The sequence below is a fragment of the Panthera tigris genome, chromosome B1 (assembly GCF_018350195.1).
Source record: "Panthera tigris isolate Pti1 chromosome B1, P.tigris_Pti1_mat1.1, whole genome shotgun sequence".
Classification (NCBI taxonomy): domain Eukaryota; kingdom Metazoa; phylum Chordata; class Mammalia; order Carnivora; family Felidae; genus Panthera; species Panthera tigris.
The window spans coordinates 117,175,861-117,198,263 of record NC_056663.1 but is presented as its reverse complement, the minus strand read 5'-3'; the positions used below and the strand labels follow the sequence as shown (position 1 = coordinate 117,198,263).

General features: G+C 34.5%; 1 long non-coding RNA gene across 2 annotated transcripts in view; it reads left to right on the top strand.

Moving 5' to 3' along the window:
• The first annotated feature begins 17,047 nt into the window (after positions 1-17,047).
• The window catches only part of LOC107179531, a 79,729-nt gene continuing 74,373 nt past the window's right edge, over positions 17,048-22,403 (top strand). For both annotated transcript variants that reach the window (XR_006216836.1, XR_001510169.2), the window contains exons 1-2: positions 17,048-17,121; positions 18,435-18,554. This is a non-coding gene — a long non-coding RNA (uncharacterized LOC107179531). The remainder of the gene's footprint in view (positions 17,122-18,434; positions 18,555-22,403) is intronic.

The window sequence follows — 22,403 nt, the reverse complement described above, 5'->3', positions numbered from 1 at the left end:
TGGCTATCTGCATGTCTTCTTTGAAAAAATGTCTTTCAGGTTCTCTGCCCATTTTTTAATTGGATTTTTTTATTTTTTTCAGTGTGAAGTTGTATAAGTTCTTTTTAAAAAAATTACAGTTACAGTGAGTTTAAAAGAGGTATCTCATTGCGGTTTTGATTTGAATTTCTGAAATGACTAATAATGTTGAGCATCTCTTTAATTTGCTTGTTGGATGTTCCTATATCTTCTTAAAGAAATATCCATATCTTTTGGCCATTTTTAATTAGGCTATTTGCCTCTTTATTATTGAGTTTTAGGGGTTCTTCATCTATTGTGGATATAGGTCTCTTAGCACAATAGGATTTGCAAATTTTTTCTCTTTCAAATTATTTGATGTAATTGAAGCATAAAAGTTTGAAATTTTGATTGATGCTAACATCGCTTTTCCCTGTTTTTGATTGTGATTTTGATGTCATGGCTAAAAAATTATTTTATAATCCAAAGTCACAAAGATTTGCTGTATGTTTTTTCCTAAGAATTTTATAGTTTTAGCACTTACATTTAGATTTTTTACCACTTTGAGTTAATCTTCATGTATCATGTAAATTAAGGGTACAGACTCATTTTTGTGCATGGCAGTATCCAGTTATCCCACCACTATTTGTTTAAAAGCTACTGTTTTCCCCCCATTGAATTGCCTTGGCATCTTTGTCAGGATTGATCAGAAATGTAAGGGTTAGTTTCTAGAGCCACAATTCTATTTGCTTGAGCTATAGGTCTATCTCTACCTCAGTACCACACTTTCTGATTGCTGTACCTTTGTAGTAAACTTTGGAATTAGGAAATGTGAAACCTACAACCTTTTTCTTTGGTTTCAAGATTGTTCTGGCTATTCTTGTTCTCTTCTACTTACACAGGGATTTTAGAATCAGCTGATGTACTCCTTTCAACACAACATATATATGCTAACTCAGATAAATTCAAGTTCAATGTCATGCCTTTTTCAAAATATTTTTGTTCCATTTATTTCAACCTCCATGTTTCCATTGGCCTCTTCTCATTTTCCTAACTTCTATATTTAACTATGCATGGTTATCTCCATTCTGAAAAAATCATTTCTTGACATTGCCTCACCCTTCATGGTCCAAATTCGTAAAAAAGCAGTCTCTGTTTTTACTTTCAACTCTCTCTTAAAGCTACACAGAAAAAAGTTACCAATGACATTCTATTGCCAAACAAAGCAGCACACCTTCAATCCTTACCGAGGCATTTCACACCAACAACTATCGTTATGTTTTTTCTTTTTTTTTAATGTTTATTTATTTTTGACAGAGAGACTGTGAGCAGGGGAGGGGCAGAGAGAGAGGGAGACACAGAATCCGAAGCAGGCTCCAGGCTCTGAGCTGTCAGCACAGAGTCTAATGTGGGGCTTGAACTCACGAACTGCAAGATCATGACCCAAGCCGAAGTCGGACACTTAACCAACTGAGCCACCCAGGTGCCCCTTTCCTTATGGTTTCACGCTTTCCTCATTTGTTTTAGAATGACACTACAGTCTCCCCTTGTCTTTTGCACTCATCTCTTGCTTCTATTCCTCACATGTTGGCTTTACCCAGGTTTCTTGTCTCAGCTTTTTCCATTTCTCATTTTGCAGACCCTCACCAACCTCTAAACTAAACTCTAATGACAGCCTTCCTCTTGTAGGTTTTATTTGTTTTCAGATGAACATTCAGTATGTATCTCAAAAAAACACAAAGTGAAACTCCATATCATTCTCCTCAAAATTGTTTCTCATTCTTTCTGCCATATATCAATAAAAAAACTATCTAATTTTAAAAAGCAAAAGGGTTTGAAGTCATTTTCAACTTTCCCTTTCTCTTTTCTCACAGGTGAATGGTCAGCTTGTCACTTTTATCTCTAAAATGTGTCTTTCATTCGTCCTCTTCTCTTCATTTTTGGGCTCAATTCAATTCCTCCTTATTTTTCCTTTGGATTCCAGTAATACCTCTCCCTCTATCTTTCATAATTCCAAAATTTTCTGTGAAATATAGAATTTATCACATCACTCCTATTCTTTTTAAATTTTTTTTAATGTTTATTCTTGAGAGAGAGGGTGTGTGAGAGTGGGGGAGGGGCAGACACACACACACACACACACACACACACACACACACACACACACACACAGAATCTGAAACAGGTCCCAGGCTCTGAGTTGTCAGCACAGAGCCTGACGTGGGGTTTGAAGCCATAAACCAGGAGATCATGACCTGAGCTGAAGTGGGGTGCTTGATGTGATCCACAACATCACTCCTATCCTTAAAAATCCATGGGGTGCCTGGGTGGCTCAGTCAGTTAAGTGTTCAACTTTGGTTCAGGTTATGATTCCATGGTTTGTGGGTTTAAGCTGTGTTTCAGGCTCTGTGTTGACAGCTCAGAGCCTGGAGCCTGCTGCAGATTCTGTGTCTCCCTTGATTCCTGACCCCCCCCTTCAAAAATAAATAAATATTTTTTTAAATAAATAACTTTTTAAAAATCCTTCAGTGACTCCCCATTACCTGTAGAGTAGTTTAGTTTGCTTAGTTTGGTATTAATGGTGCTGTGAAACTCAGTCCCAAATTATTTTTTCAATCTTAAATCCAATGATACAATTGCTCTTTTCAACAATCTCTATAATCTGTTGCCTGGCTTCCCAAATATGCCGCCAAATATACACCCTGCTGATTTAGCTATAAATGACTTATTCACTCTAAACCTCGCATTCCTGATACATATGTATTTTCAGGAAAAAACTTCCATTCTCTCATCTTCCCACAACTCACTCTCATAGACTTAGGAGACTCTTACTTATCCTTCCAGGTCAGGCCAGATGTAATGTCCTCACTGTAAGTCTCTTTAATCAAGTTTGCTCTTCTCAAAGCAGATTTAATCACTATAAAATTTGCCACCATATATTTATTTTACTGTTTTCTTTACTAAAGTTTTCACTCTTTGAAGGTGAACACTAAATCTCATTCATCAGAGCATCTCTAGAAGTTTAACATATACATTGCTACATTGTTGATGATCAGCGCATTAATTAATTTTATTATTAATAAAATTAATAATAATTAATTAATAATTAATTATATTATTAATATAAATTTTATAAAATTTAAATGGACTGATTGAATTGTACTGCTTCCTGACTATTAGAAGTATTAGCGGCATGTTTGAATTGCATGGGCCAACCCCACAAAGTTGCCAATAATTAAGTAAATGAGACATGCCAACATGAAATTTGGAGAAACACATATGTGGTAGGAATTGTAACAAAAAGAAAAAAGAGAGAGAAACTGACTTCTGTTTCTGAGAAAAGTAGTAGCTCAGAGGCACTGGAAATAGAAACAACTAAAATGTTGGTATAGGGGCACCTGGGTGGGTCAGTAGGTTAAGTGTCTGACTTCTGGTTTTGGCTCAGGTCATGATCTCACGAACCATGAGCGCTGCATCCAGCTCTGTGCTGACAGTACAGAACTGGCTTGGGATTCTCTTTTTTCCTCTCTTTCTCTGTCTCTCTCTCCAAATAAACATCTTTAAAAAATTATAACTATATCCTTGACAAAAAAACTTCTCAAAATCAAAAACTAAATTAAAACTGCTACCTACATAGTTTTTTAAAAAACCTGAAAGCATTGTTACCATGGGGTAGATAATTACTATTGTTTAATCTTAGTTTCCATTTCTTTTCCTGCTTCATGGGACAGAAGGCATGTAAGACAAAGACTAGGACTTAACCACAGGTAAGAAATCTAATAGGACATTTCTACCATACTTTGAGTGTGGAGTGTACCAGAAATAAACCCACACCATGGCGTGAGATAGCAAAAAATTCTCTGCCATAATTTTGTTGCTTGGTTCAGAAAAAATATCTCCCTCAAGTATTCACAGCCAAACAATGCTCCTCATGCTGATTTGTAGCTGAATCCACACTGCCTTGGTGACCCAAGAAACTTAAATCTAACAATCTGTTTAAAGTACTTAGTAGTGCCTCCAGGCACCTGGAATGAGCTTGGGCAAATTCTGTTTGAGTGAATCACCTTCCATCCAGACTTCAAAGGATTCCTACAGATAAAGTTCCAACAGGAATTTGGATTCACAGTCAAAATTTTATGAAACAATCCCACAAATAATCACTAGAGTTTAACAAAAACAACAGATGATGGAAAGACTTTGTACCCAGAATATAAAAGCATATGTTTAACATGTTTGAATAAATAACATAGTAAAACTAAAAAAGTGTAAAGCAGATTGCAAAGAGCCTAATAGAACTTCTGGAAATAAGAAATGTGAAACAAATAAAAAATTTCAATGGACAGGTTACATTGTCAATTTAGTAAATAGTAAATATCATGGGAATTTAACGGGAAATTTAATAATTGGAAGTTAATGGCAAATTTAATAACTGGAAGACAGAGCTGAAGAAATGATCTGTAACACAACATGGAAACAGAGTTGGAAAATATGAAATACATAGAGAATACCATGAGCTTTTAGTAGGCATTTAATTAGAGTACCATATTTTTTTTTTTTAATTAGAGAGAATGAGGAAGGGACATTATTAATGAGATGGTATCTTAGGTCAGTTTTCCCAGAAGCAGCCTCTGAAATAAGGATTTATGAACAGGTAACTTAATAAGGCAATATTCTCTGGAGAGACCAGCAAGAGAATGAGGGGAGCAGGAGAGGAAGGAAACAAAGCTAAGCAAAAGTGTGGTCTCAGGCAAACACCTGCAGAACATAATAGCTTCAGCCTGATCCTACAAGGGAACTCTGGAGCAAATTATACTTCACAGTTGTCCAAGGCAAGAAAGCTAAGCTGTCATACTTCATCTGTCAGCCCTTGGTCAAGGGCTATACAAAGAGAACCAAATTTCCAGAGACCTCTACATTCCTACTTATGTGGAAAAGGACCTCAGTACACAAAGTACAGTTCCCACATTTAGGCAGAATTCAAATTTTCCAGATTTTAGTCAAAATAGATTTTGTACTGCTAAGTCCTCTTGGTTCTCATTTTCCCTTCAATTTTAGCCTGGTCTTATCAACTCTTTTATGAATATAAAAATGTTTTTAATACTTTGTCTGTATTTTAGTTGCCTGTGATTAGAGGCTTGCTTCTAATAACCGAATCTGACATTGTTTGTAATTGTAAGCCTCATCTTTTTTCTCAACTTTCACTAGTTTTTTGAGGTGTTTCTTTTGTATTTTTATATATTGTTGGATGATGTTTTTCTGATCCATTCTAAAGGTCTCTATTTTGATAGTGAGTTTAACATATTTGTATTTATTTCAATTGCTGCTAACACTCATTAGTATCTTCACATGTGATTTTTTCTTATATATTTTCTATACTTTAATTCTCCTTTCAAACCTTCCATTGAACATACCAAGTTTCTTCTTATATGAAAGTTAACATTGTATTTTATTTTTTCTGTTGGGCACCAGTAAAATGATATATATCTACATTAGTTTCCTCTTTTCTACTCCTTTCTTTTATGTATCAATATCCATAGTGTGTAAACCCTTCCATCGTTCACTCTCCTCTCTCCTACCACCACGTTTGTATTTTCTACATTTGCAATGCTGAGATTTATGGATCTTTTATAGATTTTAAGTTTACTTTAGCACAAAAGTTATTTCCACAACTCCACATTCCATATACTTCTTAGATTTTCCTAGGTTTATCTGACAACTTTCTAGAGGATTTCTGAAAGAGTATTTTCTAAATTTTTTTTTAACGTTTATTTATTTTTGGGACAGAGAGAGACAGAGCATGAACGGGGGAGGGGCAGAGAGAGAGGGAGACACAGAATCGAAAGCAGGCTCCAGGCTCTGAGCCATCAGCCCAGAGCCTGACACGGGGCTCGAACTCACAGACCGCGAGATCATGACCCAAGCTGAAGTCGGACGCTTAACCGACTGAGCCACCCAGGTGCCCCTGAAAGAGTATTTTCAAAACAGCCTGTTTACTTGGTGAAGTTCTGAGTTCTTGTTTGCCTAAAAATACATAAGTATATTTTCCTTGCATTTAAATTACTGTTAGTTGAATATAGTATTATAGATTTAAAGTTCTTTCATTCTGACTCTTTGCAACAATGCTATTCCACTTATATGTAAAATACAAGGTCATATGTATTTTGCATAGAAGATTAACTTTGTGAAGTATGTTACTGACCCATATCCTGTTCTTTTTAAAAATAACCTTCTATTAGAAAGCTTTAAGAAAAGTCTTTGATGTTTTAACTCTAGTACATTTATATTTTTTTAATTACCTATATGGCTATATCTATATGGCTTGAAGTATGAAAAATGTCAGTGTTTATCTCTCTTTAATTTTTAGAAATTCTAGGTCATTATTTCTTCAAGTGTTTCCTCATTTCCATTTTGTTTTCCTATCAGTTTTCTGGAAAACCCTTAATTTGTAGGTCAACACTTTCACATTCATCATCCATGTCTCTAAACTTTTGTTTCACTGAACTCTATTTATCCCTTCTGGATAACTTTTCTGAATTCCTCAACTGAATTCTTAAAGTCACTACTTTGTTACCCTGTTGTACTAATTTTCATATTTTAATCCATAAGAGTTCTTTATTTCATTTCTTTAAAACTTACTATTCTGCTGATCTTTCCAATATTCCTCTTTATCTCTTTGAGAATATTGATTATGCTTGCCTTATATTTATTTCAAGTTTTTGTTTTTATTTATTTATTTAAGTACAATCTACCCCCCAACATGGGGCCCGAACTCACAACCCCAAGGTTAAGTGTCTCATGCTGTACTTACTGAGCCAGCCATGTGCCCTTATTTATATTTACTTTAAGTTTCTGGTCCACTAAATTCTCCTTTATCTGGCATAGGTTAGAGAGATTCACCTCAAGTTTGTGAGTTTTTAAAATATTTATTTATATTTGAGAAAGAGAGTGCAAGCAGGGAAGGGGCAGAGGTGGGAGGAAGGTACAGAAGATCCGAAGTGGGCTCTGCACTAACAACAGCAGTGAGCCCGACGCGGGGCTCAAACTCACAAGCTGTGAGATCATGACCTGAGCAAAAGTTGGATGCCCAACTGACTGAGCCACCCAGGGGCCCTATGAGATTTTTTAACTTACACCCTGGGTTGAACCACTCTCTATGTATCCCTACTCACAATAAGCAACTCTACCCTTTTTGGACACTCCTTTCCTCCTCTCTAGTCCTGGAAGGGATGGTGGGCAGGAGGGAATTCTCAGGAGCCAGCTACAATGTCAGAATCTGTGGTTACCCACCTTCCACCCCAGCTTGGCAAGAGTGCCATTCTGCTATTTTCCCACCATCTGTAGCTGGCGCTAGACTGGTGCTAATGATTGTTTCTCCTTACTATAGGCAATAATCCATGTAGGACAATATGAGGAAAATCAGGAATTACATCTGAAATGTTGCTGTCCTAACTTCTGCTGCCCTGTACACAGCTCTTTTCATGTGTAGGTTGTTCTTCTTTCTCTCCATGAATGAAGACCAATCAACTTACATCTTCCTAAGAATTCTGTCTTTTCAGTGTAGTTTCTCAGAATCAACCATAGCATCCATCATCTCTGTCACATCCACAGAACTATACCCAGAGGAAGAAGCCAGCATTGCCTATTAATTTGTCAAAAACTGGGGGAGGTTTTCCAATTATTTTATTTTATCCTATAACAAAGACCAACTTGACTGCTGCATCTCCCTCTTCAACACTCCATTTTTGGCCATCTGTTACAAACTAATTCAGTTCCACAGGACTCTGTGTAACTAGCATGATGCATTGGACAAAAGTGTAGGCCATTATCCTAAACTTCTAAGAGAATGTTCTCTTTTGCTGGGGAAGTCATTTACTTACATAAATCTCTGAGGAGTAACACAGTTGTCAAAGTTGTAAATTGAAAAGTCTTGAATTTCATATGTTAAACCCCCTCCATATTACACATTTGAAGCAATAATAAGGGCTCAACCAAAGCATCCTGTGAATAAATAGGAGCAGATAAGGAAGAAAGAACATCATGAGTTTTCCAGCTTCTTGACGCAAGTGCTGTTAAGTACTCCAGTTTGGCAGTATTTTCTCTGAGAGTGAAGGACAACCCTAACACTGACCTTGAACTGCTTTCTAGCTCTCTAGAGTACATTATAAAATGATGTATAAAAATGGACAATAGTGTTTCTCTCTGAGTTTTAATTGTAGATAAAGTATTCCTATATAAGAAAACTCTCAAATCAGAGATATATTCATATGTTTACAAATACTTATTTTAAAATCAACCCTGAAACTTATTATCTTGATAGTTCCAATGTCATGGCAGAGTTGTCTGTTGACATTAACTGTCGTTAACATGAAGAACGGTTATAAATTACCTCTCCCATTCAGAAGTCTACATGTCTAAAAAGAGATTTTTTTTCTTTACACATGCAACATTACTTTTTTAGCTCTTCAATACTTTGAAGCCATCTATCTGTCCACTGAAGAAGAAATTCTTCAAGGATTAATTGAATAAACAGTTTGGTAAAAACTGGGGCATTGCCACCAAAGACAGATCATAATAAGTGGTTGCAACAAACAGAAAAGCTCTTAAGAAAAAGCTTTCAGCAGACTCTAAGAGTTAGAATCTCCTACAGGTTTTGCAAATAACAGCCATGGTTGCAAATCAAGGGCCTGACTTTAGGTACACAAAGTTCAATCCAGGTGGTAACCGGAACAAAGTGTTGGCCCTAAATGAAATTGCAAAGTAAGTGAAATTCATCAGTGCACACACAGTATCTTTCTCTTTCACCTCTTCCTCTGAATACTCCCACAGGCTTGAAGCTTTCCCCTTCACTGACAACTCAAATTCATTTAATCATGTATTCATTCAATGAACAATTCATAAGACTTAAGTGCCAGATGCTAGAATTATTAAGACACACAAGGCATAAAGTATACACTTAATAATTCATAGTTTAATGGGGAGAAAGATGCAAAATAAATGCAATCCGATGTGATGAATACAATAATTAGAATTAGATACTATGTATAAACTTGACTCACAAAAGAAAGTTATTAACTTCACTTAGAAAGCTCAGGGAAGGTTTTGAATTAGAAGACACTTGAATTGGGTCTTAAACCACCAGGTATGAGGGATAATGTTAGGGGTAAGTGTTCTATGAGAATTAACTGAGTGTGCAAATGCAGAAAAAGTGACAACAAATTGCTACACATTGAAGTGAAATTGCTAGAATAAAAGATAATATTCTAGGTTGGAGGAATAAATCCCTAAAATGTGAATTTCTATAACTTGAGAAATTAGTAATATTATTTGATGTTACAGAGAAACCTTCCAAGAAACCCAGAAAATGAATTATTCTGCTAACTCTTAAACATTTACTAGTCCTAGTCCTTATTAGGCTTTACAGTTCGATTTCCTTTCTCCCTCCCTCCCTCCCTGTTGATCTATTTTTCTGTTTCACATCATATTCACACACACACATAATCACACCTGCATAGTAAGCATCACCTAAAATGGACCATAGTACTATAGAATATGGCATTCTTTGAGGCTTAAGGAGTGCTTAGGATTCTCTCTTTCTCTATCTATCTCTCCCTCTCCCTCTCTCCCTCTGCCCCTCTTCTCTGTGTACATGCTCTCTCTCAAATAAAATATTAAAAAAAAAAAAAAAGAGCTTATCACTCCTAAACCAGCCTTACAAGTAATGTTAAACCACTACTTTAAGTGGGGGTGGGGGAAGCCATAATTAGATGTAAAATTATGAAAAAAAATGTAAAATATGATAGCATATAACATAAAATGTGGAGGAGGGAGTAAAAATAAAAGTCTTTTTAGAATGTGTTTGAACTTAAATGACCATCAGCTTAATATGGACTGCTATATGCTTAGGATGATATATATGAACCTCATGGTAACGACAAACCCAACATCTGTAACAGGTGAAAATAAATAAATAAATAAATAAATAAATAGAAATAAAGTCAAATACAACACTACAGAAACTAACCAATCATGAAGAAAGAGAGCAAGAGAAAAGAAAGGAACAGAGAAGAACTACATCAGAAACAAATTAACAAAATGACAATAAGTATATACTTATTGTCAATTTAAATATAAATGGCCTAAATACTCTAATCAAAAGATGTAGGGTAGTAGAATGGATGAAAAAAAATAACAAGACATATATATATATATATATATATATATATATATATATATATGATAAATATTTATTATTTATTTATATGTATGTATATAAATAAATATTTTTAAGATAAATCTCTTGTAGGAAGTGTGTATATATATATATATATACACACTTCCTACAAGAGATTTATCTCAGACCTAAAGACACATGGAGTGAAAGTGAAGGGATGGAAAAAGATTTACCATGCAAATGGAAGAAAAAATGCTGGGGTAGTAATACTTATATCAGACAAAATAGACTTTAAAACAAAGACTATAGCAAGAGACAAAGAAATACATTACATTATGATAAAAGGATCGATCCAACAAGAGGATGCACCCAACACTGGAGCACCTAAATATATAAAAGCCAATACTAACAGACATAAAGAGAATAATTGATAGTAATACAATAATAGTAGGAGATTTTAACATCCTGCCTATGTCAATAAATAGATCATCCAGGCAGAAAATCAATAAAGAAATAGCATCTTTGAATGATACATTAAAGTAGATATATATAACAGGTATATACTGGACATTTCATCCAAAAGCAAAGGAATACACATTTTTTTCCAAATGTACATGAGACAGTCTCCAGAATAGATCACATGGTAGGCCACAAAACAAGTCTCAATAAATTAAAAAGAAAAAAAAAACCTGAAATCATACCATCCATCTTTTCTGACCACAATGATATAAAAGTAGAAATCAATCACAAGAAAAAAAAACTGGAAAAAACATAACTGGAGGGTAAACAACATGACACTAAACAACTAATCAATCTACAACACACACACACACACACACACACACACACACACACAAAGAAGAAATAAAACAATACATGGGGATAAATGAAAATTCAACAGTCCTAAATCTTTGGAAGGCAGTGAAAGCTGTTCTGAGAAAGAAAAATACACAGAGATACAGGCTTACTTCAAGAAATAAGAAAAAGCTCAAATAAACCATCTAACTTTAGAGCTAAAGGAACTAGAAAAAGAAGAACAAAGTCCAAAGTGAGTAGAAGGAAGGAAATAATAAAGATCAGAGCATAAATAAATGATAAAAATCAATGGAATCAGGAGCTGGTTCTTTGAAAAGATAAACAAAGTGGTTAACCCTTAGCCATACTTATCAAGAAAAAAAAATAGAGAAAGGACACGAATAAATAAAATTAGAAATGAAAGAGAAGTACCAACTGACACCACAAAAATACAAAGGATTATAAGAGATTAGTATGAGAATTGTATGACAACAAATTGGACAACCTAGAAGAAATGGAAACATGCAATCTTCCAAAACTGACTCAGGAAGAAATAGAAACTCTGAACAGACCAATTACTACCAATAAAATTGAATTGGTAATCAAAAAACTACTAAGAAAATAAAAGTGCAGGACCTGAATTCACAGATAAATTCTACCAAACAGTTAAGGAAGAGTTAATATGTATTCTCTTCAAACAATTCAAAAAAAATAAAAGAGGAAGAGAAGTTTCCAGATACATTCTATGAGGCAAGCATTAGCCTGATACCAAAACCGAAGACACTACAAAACAAGAAAACTATAGGCCAAGATCCCTGATGAACAAAGATGCAAAAATTCCCAACAACAGGTTAGCAAATCAAATCCAACAATACATTAAAAGGATCATTCACCATGATCAAGTGAGATTTAATCCTGGGATGCAAGGATGGTTCAATATTTGCAAATCAATCAATATAATACACAATGACAAAATGAAAGATGGTATTCATAGGATCATCTCTATAGAGACAGAAAAAGCACCTGGTAAAATTCAACATCCATTCATGATAAAAACTCTCAGTGAAGTGGGTATAGAGGGAACATATCTCAACATAAGGCCATATATGACAAACCCACCCCTAATATCATACTAAATGGCAAAACACTGAGAATTTTTCCTTTATGATCAGGGATAAGACAAGAATATCCACTCTTACCACTTTTATTCAACCTCATACTGGAAGTTCTAGGCACAGCATTCAGACAAGAAAAATAAATAAGAGGAATTATAGTAAGAAAGAAGTTATACTGTCACTATGATGACATGATATTATACATATAAAACCCTAAAGATCCCACCAAAAACTAATAGATGAATTCAGTAAAGTTGCAGGACACAAAATTAATACCCAGAAATTACTAGTGCTTCTATACACTAATAACAAAGTAGTAGAAAGAGAAATTAATATATTTACAAATGGACCAAAAATAATAAAATACCTAGAAATACGTGTAACCAAGAAGGTTAAAAGACCTGTGCTCTGAAAACTATGAACATTGACAAAAGAAACTGAAGATGACACAAATAGAAAGATAGTAAATGTTCATGGATTGGAAGAGTTAAGATTATTAAACTGTCCATACTACCCAAAGCAATCTAGAGATTCAGTACAATCTCTATAAAATACCAATAGCATTTTTCACAGAACTAGTACAAATAATCTGAAATTTGGTACTACAAGAGAACACAAATAGCCAAAGAAATTTTGAGAAAGAAGAACTAAGCTGGATATATCAATTCCAGATTCCAAGACATACTATAACAGTGTAGTAATCCAAACCGTACTACACAAAAATAGACACATAGGTCAATAGAACAGAATAAAGAGCCCAGAAATAAACACATGCTTATCTGGTCAATTAATATATGACAAAGGAGGCAAGAATATACAATGGTAAAAAGACCATTTCTTCAATAAATTGTGCTGGGAAACCTGAGCAATTACATGCAAAGGAATGAAACTGGACCATTCTCTCATACCATATACAAAAATAAGCTTGAAATAGATTAAAGACCTAAATGTGAAACATGAAATCATAAAAATTCTAGAAAAGAGTGTAGACAGAAATGTCTCTGACATTGGCCATAGCAACATTTTTCTAGTTATGTCTCCTAAGGCAAGGGAAGGAAACAAAAGCAGAAATAAATACTGAGATTACATCAAAATAAAAAGCATTTGCACAGCAAAGGAAACCATCAACAAAACTAAAAGGCAAACTACTGAATGGGAGAAGATGTTTGCAAATGATATATCTGATAAAGGGTTAATATCCAAAGTATGTAAAGGACTTATCCAACTCAACACCAAAAGAAAAAAGAAATCACTTAAAAATGGGCAGAGGACCTAAATAGTCAATTTTCCCAAGAAGACATTCAGAAAGCCAACAGACACATGAAAATATTCTCAACATCACAAATAATCAGGGAAATGCAAATCAAAACCACAATGAGACATTACCTTATACCTACTGGAATGGTGAAAATCAGAAAGACCAGAAAATGACAAGTGTTGGCAAGGATGTAGGGGAAAAAGGAACTCTTGAGTGCCATCAGTGAGAATGTAAACTGGTGCAGCCACTGTGAAAAACAGTGTGGAGTTTCCTCAAAAAATTAAAACTAAAAATACCATGTTATCAGATAATTCCACCTCTGGGTATTTACCCAAAGAAAGCTAAAACCCCATGTTTAGTTCAACATTATTTTTTATAGACAAGATATGGAAGCAACTCAAATGTCCGTTGATAGATGAATGGATAAAGATGTTATATATATACAAACACACATACACACTCACATAGTAAAATATTACACAGCCATAAACAAGAATGAGGCTTTTGTCATTTGCAACAACACAGATGGACCAAGTATATTATGCTAACTGAAATAAGTCAGACCAAGAAAGACAAATACCATGTTATTTCACTCAGATGTGGAATCGAATAAACAAATAAAAAGCAGCATCATATCTATAAATACACAGAAGAAACTGATGGTTGCCAGAAGGAAGTAGGGTGGGCAGATGGGCGAAATAGATGAAGGGGGATGGGATACAGGCTTCCAGTTGTGAAATGAATAAGTCATGGGAATAAAAGACACAGCTACACTAGGAAATGTAGTCAATGATATTGTAATAGCGATGTATGGTGATGGGACATAGCTACACTGGTGGTGATTACAACGTAATGTATACAGAAGCAGAATCACTGTGTTGTACACTCGAAAATAATGTAACATTACTCAAATAATGTAACTATACTCAAATAAATAAATTCCCAATTTGGGTCTGTTTCTGCAGCTGTGATGTTTTTCAGATGCTTCTTTGATATCATTTACAAGGAGATGAAGTTTTTCATGTGAATAATGACCCTCAAGGCTCTTCGGTATCATAAAGACCTGGTGTCTGGAATAGCAACCAAAATAATCTGTCCTTTCTCTGAATTGCCCTTCCACTTTGCTACAACAGGCATGTTGAGTGTAGAGGCTGCATCCTCAATATTTAGCTCTAAGTCTGACAGAGTAAATATTAAATGAAATTGCTGAATAAACAAATGAATGAATCTGCAGCCCTTTAAAGTATTATACTTATTTATATTCATGCCATTTCTGAGACTAGATTATGTGTTCTAATTACATTTATCATTTCCTCTTATTACAGACATGTGACATGCTTAAAACAGAAGTTATGAAAAGACAGAAAACCACAAAGAAATAATTGCCCATAATACCATCACCCAGAGATAATTATTATAAATGTTTGATGTATATACTTCCAGTATATCTTTAAATCATATTTTTTTAAAAAATTATATGTTTTGCATATTAATTTCAGCTAGCTTGTTTTTCACTTAAAAACATATGGTGTATATTTCCCACATTAGCAAATATCAATCTGCAAAATCATTTAATGGTTAATTAGCATTCCATCATATGGCTGTCCATACTTATTTATACACATTATATAAATATAGTGGGCATGTGTATGTTACTGCCTATTATCTTCTTACAGGCAAAATAAACAATGCCTTGTACTTGGTATTCAGTTAGTGCAGATCAATTGTAAAAATGATTACATTAATTATTTTCAACGTAAGAGTGGAGAAGCTAGTAAACTTTATTGTTATCACAAACTTTGTAAATTTTATACTGATAAGCTCTTTCACTAAAAGTTCAATTCAAAATGACTCCATTAGAACTATATCTGATAGTATTGTTCAGAATTGTGGAACTTAGATTGAAATGCAAATTTCATAACGTTTTTTCCTCATAGGGTCTTAATAAGGTTAAGGGTTAATAAATTTTAGATCTTACGATGATGCACCATTCCCTAATGTAGAATACTTAGCAGTGTCCATAACAACCATGATTCTTTAAAGATATTTTAATTGCAACGTTCTTTGGAATTGTTGATGGCTTATTGTGACAAAATGAAGACACCTTAAGGAAGACTATTTATTGATAAATGCGTTCTAACTAACACGACGCAGAATTAGCTTTACATTCTGTTTTTTGACAAGGCAAAGGTTATATCTGAAAGAAAAAAGATGCAAGATGCTGTTTCTATGCTATCCATTTGAAAAAAAGGATCATGTCAAACATATAAAGTAAAAATAAGCTTACTTTCAGGCCCCAAACAATTGAATCTAGGACACTAAAGGAATTTGAATACATATATTGCTAAATTAGCCAGAAAACAAAACATTATAAAAAATCAAAATCATTTCAAATTAGCAAAATTTTAATACACTTACTTTGTTTCTTAATATGGCATAATGTGACACAACTGAATGTGGCCGAAGCTACTTCTGTATTCAAAACAAGAATATTACTTTTCCTTGCTTGAGAGAACATGTGTGGGTCATCTAGTTAACATTAATTAAAGTTCTATTTTTTAATATATTCTGAGTATTGAGTAAATATAACTGATAGTCAAGTCGCAACAGCACCGGGAACAGAGATACAGCTTAAGGAAAAGACGCTAAGCAGTCTAATAGAAACCTTAAGAAAAAAAATCATAAAGGCAGAATAAAAAGCAGAAACAAGAAAAAACTTTACCCTGTCTAGGAGTATGAATGAAATATGAGTAGAGAAGAGAAGAGGGAGAAAAAATCTACCTTGAAGAATAAATAAGTCATGATATTAAAATCAATGAAGCCAGGAAATTAAAGAAATACTGTTTATTGTTAATTTTCTTTCCTTTTTAAAAATGTTTACTTACTTATTTTGTGTGTGTGTGTGTGTGTGTGTGAGAGAGAGAGAGAGAGAGAACATGAGCAGGTGAGGGACAGAGACGGAGAGAGGGAGAGAGAATCCCAAGTAGGCTTCGGGCTGTCATCACAGAGCTCGACCTGGGTGTCCATCTCATGAACTGTGAGATCATGGTCTGAGCCTAAGAGTCAGATGCTTAACCACATAACCAACTGAGATCCCCCAGGCACCCCTTTTTTAGTTTTCTTATGTAAAATTAACAAATCTGTAAAAAGGTGACAGACATCACCTATAATGTGAAAGGTGACAGTACAAAATAATATGTGAAAATCTGACTGTCCTACTGAGTCCTTTATTATGACATGTATCTCTACCCTTGTTAAAACACCCTTTCTCCTAGACAGTGCCAATGTCATCAGCAGTCACCTTTCATCAATTTGCCAGAGATCTAAAATTCAATTGTGAAGAATCTATGAAAAAATTTATTTTTGGAAAACTAGTGTCAAAATGTGCTGTAAATGTAATCACTTGATGCAAACTTCATTAACATCTTTTCATGATTCATAAGAATTGCTTAAAACTATCTGAGTAAAAGATTTTTTACTCTACATGAAAATTTATATTCAGTTTCTATGAAGGACACTTTTTGACAATTTTATTATTATTGGTGTAGCCATGAGATAGAAACTTATATTTCACATTTTAGCCCATTGTAGCAAAGACTGACTGGATGTTATTAATCCCGCTTCCTGCTCCTGGCACACAGAAAGACTTCATTTCCCAGACTCCCTGGCAATCATGGGAGGGCTCTGTTCCTAGGTTCTGTTGCAACAACATGGGTAGAAGAAATCTATACCTCTTCTAGGACCAATCAAGAGTCCCTCTCACTCTTTGCTCCCTGCAAACTAAGGTAAAAAAACCTTTTTTTTTTAATAAAAAAATTTTTTAATGTGTATCTATTTTTGAGACAGAGAGAGACAGAGCTTGAGCAGGATAGGGGCAGAGAGAGAGGGAGACACAGAATCTGAAACAGGCTCCAGGCTCTGTCAGCACAGAGCCCAACACGGGGGTGGAACCCATGAACCGCAGGATCGTGACCTGAGATGAAGTCGGATGGTTAACCAACTGAGCCACCCAGGCACCCCAGGTAAAGAAACCTTTAGATAAGTTTTAAGAAAGCCTAGAAAACAGCAGTGCCTTAGATGACAAGAGCCATGATCCTTTAATAACCATACAAAAGCCCACACATCAAATATCCAAACTGTATTATGATATAGAAAGAAAAACTTAATTTTGCTAAGTTACTGAGAGGTGGGGGTTGTTTTTAAGACAGTGAGCAGGGGCGCCTGGGTGGCTCAGTCGGTTGGACGTCCCACTTTGGCTCAGGTCATGATCTCGCGGTCTGTGAGTTCCAGCCCCGCGTGGGGCTCTGTGCTGACAGCTCAGAGCCTGGAGCCTGTTTCGGATTCTGTGTCTCCCTCTCTCTCTGACCTTCCCCCGTTCATGCTCTGTCTCTCTCCGTCTCAAAAATGAATAAATGTTAAAAATAAAAAATAAAAAAAAAAAACAGTGAGCATTAATCACTCTCCCAGATACCAAACTTGCTCTGCAAAGGTTTTCTGTTGACATTATTGATTGTATATTTAAGTGGTAGGTTTGGTAGTTTGAGGAACATTTTGTGCTATTGTTCCTTTCTGGAGTTTGGTAAGTTTTATCATTGAGACCAAAAGAAATAACCAAAAAAAAAAAAAAATAGATGGGTTGCTCACAATACATTATTAACTGAACTACCTTCTAATCAACCGAGGACTGTCAACTTTGCATACTTGTTCCTCCTGGATATCACTGCTCTGAACTGTATCAGACTTAACTGTTCTCAAATATGTTGCTTCGTTCAGTTCACAACTAAGTGATGATGATTCTCCCTGATTTTTCATCAAAGCTGATAGGTTTACAAAATAGAGAAAACTACTTCACTTCTTTCTTTTTTTTTTTTTTCGGAGGGTCAAATACTGCAAAAAAGAAGTATAGATGTTTTTGAATTGAAATGAACTTTAAAGACTCTACAACCATCACACTTTTCAGACAAGTGGACTATGCTTTAAGAAAGGTTATGGGATTTGTATAAGGACCCAGAGCTGGTTGGCAGCAGAGCTGAGAATCTCTACTATAATCTCCTGAATCACATCAATCACATTCTTACCTGCAACTGTTTCTTAACAGCAATGTCAATCATGGGACTTCCAATACCCACAATCCATTCTAAGGGAGACTGGCCAGCCCACAGACAAACCTTGTTCAACCTGACTCACTGGAACTACCACTCCTTCCTATGTGTCTCAGGTGAGTAGTCTAAGAGTAGTCCCCAACACAAGAACAGCCAATCCATATACTGACCTATAATCCAGGTTGAGATTTGGTATAGAAAGATAAACTGGGTCATGCCCTTTGGAAACTGAAAAGGAAAACACAGAGAGCCTCAACTAGTCAGCAAAAGGTTCTGATATTAAAAATACGTATTTAGAGAGACTAATGTAAGTCAGAGCCATATACGATCACCACAAGGCCAAGTTATAAGGGGCAATGTATACAGAGATAATGGGAATTCCACCAGAGGGAGATGCTAGAACCAGGGACTTGCCAGAGCTCCCTTTGATCTGACCTACCTTGAACCATTCCAGAGCCAGCCAGTAAATTCTCTGTATCTTACAGTGATCCAGATGAGAAACTGTTTCTACAACTGAAAAAAAAAATTGTATATGAAAGAGAAACACTTAAATGTATTCTTCAACTTCATGTTTGTGAGAAAATACATTATTCTATGTGGAAATAAGTCACAAAATATCAACATAAGCGTTTAAAATTGTATATATATTTTTATTAATTTTTTGATGTTTATTTTTGAGAGAGAGAAAGATAGAGTATGAGTTAGGGAGGGGCAGAGAGAGGGGGAGACACAGAATCCAAAGCAAACTCCAGGCTCTGAGCTGTTAGCACAGAGCCCGAACATGGGGCTCAAACTCACAGACCATGAGATCATGACCTGAGCCAAAGTCAGGCACCCCTAAAATTTTATATTTAATGTGTATCATAAATGCAAGCAGAATTGAAGGGCATACAAATCGAGACTAAATATTTATTATAAATATTTTTTATTTAATTAAATAATTATGATATAATTATATCATAAAATGATAAAAAAAACTTTATAAAAAGAATATACATTGTGATGAGAAAAACACTAATGCTCCAATGGGATAATATGGAAAGATAATGGACTAAAAGTTCAAAAGAGAAGATGTAGAAATAACTGACTAGCATATGACAATATGTTTAACTTCACTAATAAGGAAATAAGAAATGTCAATTATGAAACATTTTAAAATATTAAATTAGCAAATATTTATCAAATGGTAATAATATGCTGATAGTGCTTTAGTGAGTAATGTAATATAACACACTACCAATGTATTTGTAAATTGATAGAATCATTCTGGAGGGCAGTTAGGCAGTACACATCTAAAGACTTCAAAATGTTTATTCACACTGACCCAATAATCCTTATTATATAATATATGTAAATAAATGGTCAGAAATATAAGCATATATTTATGTTAAAATTACATTGGCAATTATCATACTTTATTGTAATTATTTTTATAAACTATCTTCCTCATTTATTTGTTATGGTACCTCCAAAGCCCAGCAAAGGCATTTGATAAAATGCATAAAGGCATTTTGATAAAAATGTGAATGAACAAATTAATAAAGGAAAAATGATATTCACTATAGTATTATTTGAAACAACAAAGGATTAGAAAACAAAGGATCTAATGAATAGTCAAATAAATTATAGTATATAAAAATAATTGGATTTACTGTATAAACACTAACATTGTGAGGTTCTATTTTTAAAAAAAATATTTATTTACTTATTTTGAGAGAGAGCACATGTGCGCAAGTGGGGGAGGAGCAGAGAAAGAGGGAGAGAAAGAGAATACCAAGCAGGCTCCACACTGGCAGCACAGAGCCCTACACAGGGCTTGATCTCATGAACTGTGAGATCATGACCTGATCCAAAACCAAGAGTCAGATACTTAACCAATGGAGCCACCCAGGCACCCCAAAATTATACGGTTCTTAATAATGTAAGAAATTGTTTAAAAGTGTAGTAAAAAATAGAACATAGCACTGTATATATCATGTGTTCTCAACTATGCTAAAATATGCATGTATACATGAAGATGAAAAGAAATGCACTAATACATACATATTGGTCAAATTTGGTCAGATATTATATGTGGTCAAATTTGAGAGGTTTCTGACTTTTGCTTTCTTTATGCTTGTCAATATTTTCCACTTTTTAATGCTACTCTGTATTACTTTCTTAATTATAACATAGCATTAAAATGCATAAATTAAATGTATTCATTTATTCATTCGTTTATTTATTTTTGTAGTTTCAAGTTTTTTATTTAAATTCCAGTTAGTTAATATATAGTGTAATATTAGTTTCAGGTGTCAAATTTAGTGATTCATCACTTACATACAACACCCAGAGCTCATCACAACAAGTATACTCCTTAATACCCAACACCTATTTAACGCATTCACACACCCATCTCCCCTCTAGCAACACTCAGTTTGTTCTCTATAGTTAATAGTCTCTTTTATTGTTTGCTCTCTCTCCCTCCCCTTCATGTTCATTTGTTTTGTTTCGTAAATTCCACATAGGAGTGAAATCATATGGTATTTGTCTGTCTCTGACTTATTTTATTTAGCATAATAATCTCTAGCTCCATCCACATCATTGCAAATAGCAAGATTTCATTCTTTTTTATGGCTGGGTAATATTCCAGTGTGTGTGTGTGTGTGTGTGTGTGTGTGTGTGTGTGTGTGTGTGTATGCATATGCACAACTTTTTTATCCATTCATTAGTCAATGAACTTTTGGCTATTGTTGATAAAATCAGGTGTATGTATCCTTTTGTATCAGTATTTTTGTATCTTTTGGATAAATATCTAGTAGTGCAATTGCTGAATCGTAGGGTAGTTCTATTTTTAACTTTTGAGGAATCTCCATACTATTTTCCAGAGAGGCTGCACCAGTTTGCATTTCCACCATCAGTGCAAGAGGGTTCCACTTCCTCACATGATCACCAATATCTTTTGTTTCCTGTGTTAATTTTAGCCATTCTTACTGGTATGAGGTAGTTTGTCACTGTAGTTTTGATTTTATTTCCCTGATAACAAGCAATGTTGAGCATCTTTTCATGTGTCTGTTAGCCATCTGAATGTCTTCTTTGGAAAAATGTCTATTCATTTCTTCTACCTATTTTTTAACTGGGTTATTTGTCTTTTGGGTGTTGAGTTTGCTAAGTTCTTTATATATTTTGGATACTAATCCTTTATCCAATATGTTATTTACAAATATCTTCTCCCATTCCAAAGGTTGCCTTTTAGTTTTGTTGATTGCTTCCTTCATTGTACAGAAGCTTTAAATTCTGACGAAGTCCCAATAGTTCATTTTTGCTTTTGTTTCCCTCATCTCAGGAGACGTATCTAGTAAGAAGTTGCCACAACCGTTGTCAAAGAGGTTACTGCCTGTGTTCTCCTCTATGATTTTGATGGTTTCCTGTTTCACATTTAAGTCTTTCATCAATTTTGAATTATTTTTGTGTATAGTGTAAGGATGTGGTCCAGTTTCATTCTTCTGCATGTTTCTGTCCAGTTTTCCCAACACCAGCCTTTTTTCCATTGGATATTCTTTCCTGCTGTGTCAAAGATTAGTTGACCATATAGTTATGGATCTATTTCTAAGTTTTCTATTCTGTTACACTGATCTATGTGTCTATTTATGTACCAGTACCATACTGTCTTGATCACTACAGCTTTGTAACATAACTTGAAGTCCAAAATTGTAATCCCTCCAGCTTTGCTTTTCTTTTTCCGTATTTCTTTGGCTATTTAGGGTCTTTTATAGTTCCATACAAATTTTAAGATTGGTTTGTTCTGGCTCTGTGAAAAACGCTGGTGGTATTTTGATAGGCATTGCATTAAATGTATAGATTGCTTTGGATAGTATCGACATTTTAACAGCATTTGTTCTTCCAATCTACAAGCATAGAATGTTTTTCCATTTCTTTCTGTCATCTTCAATTTCTTTCATAAGTATTTTACAGTTTTCAGGTAC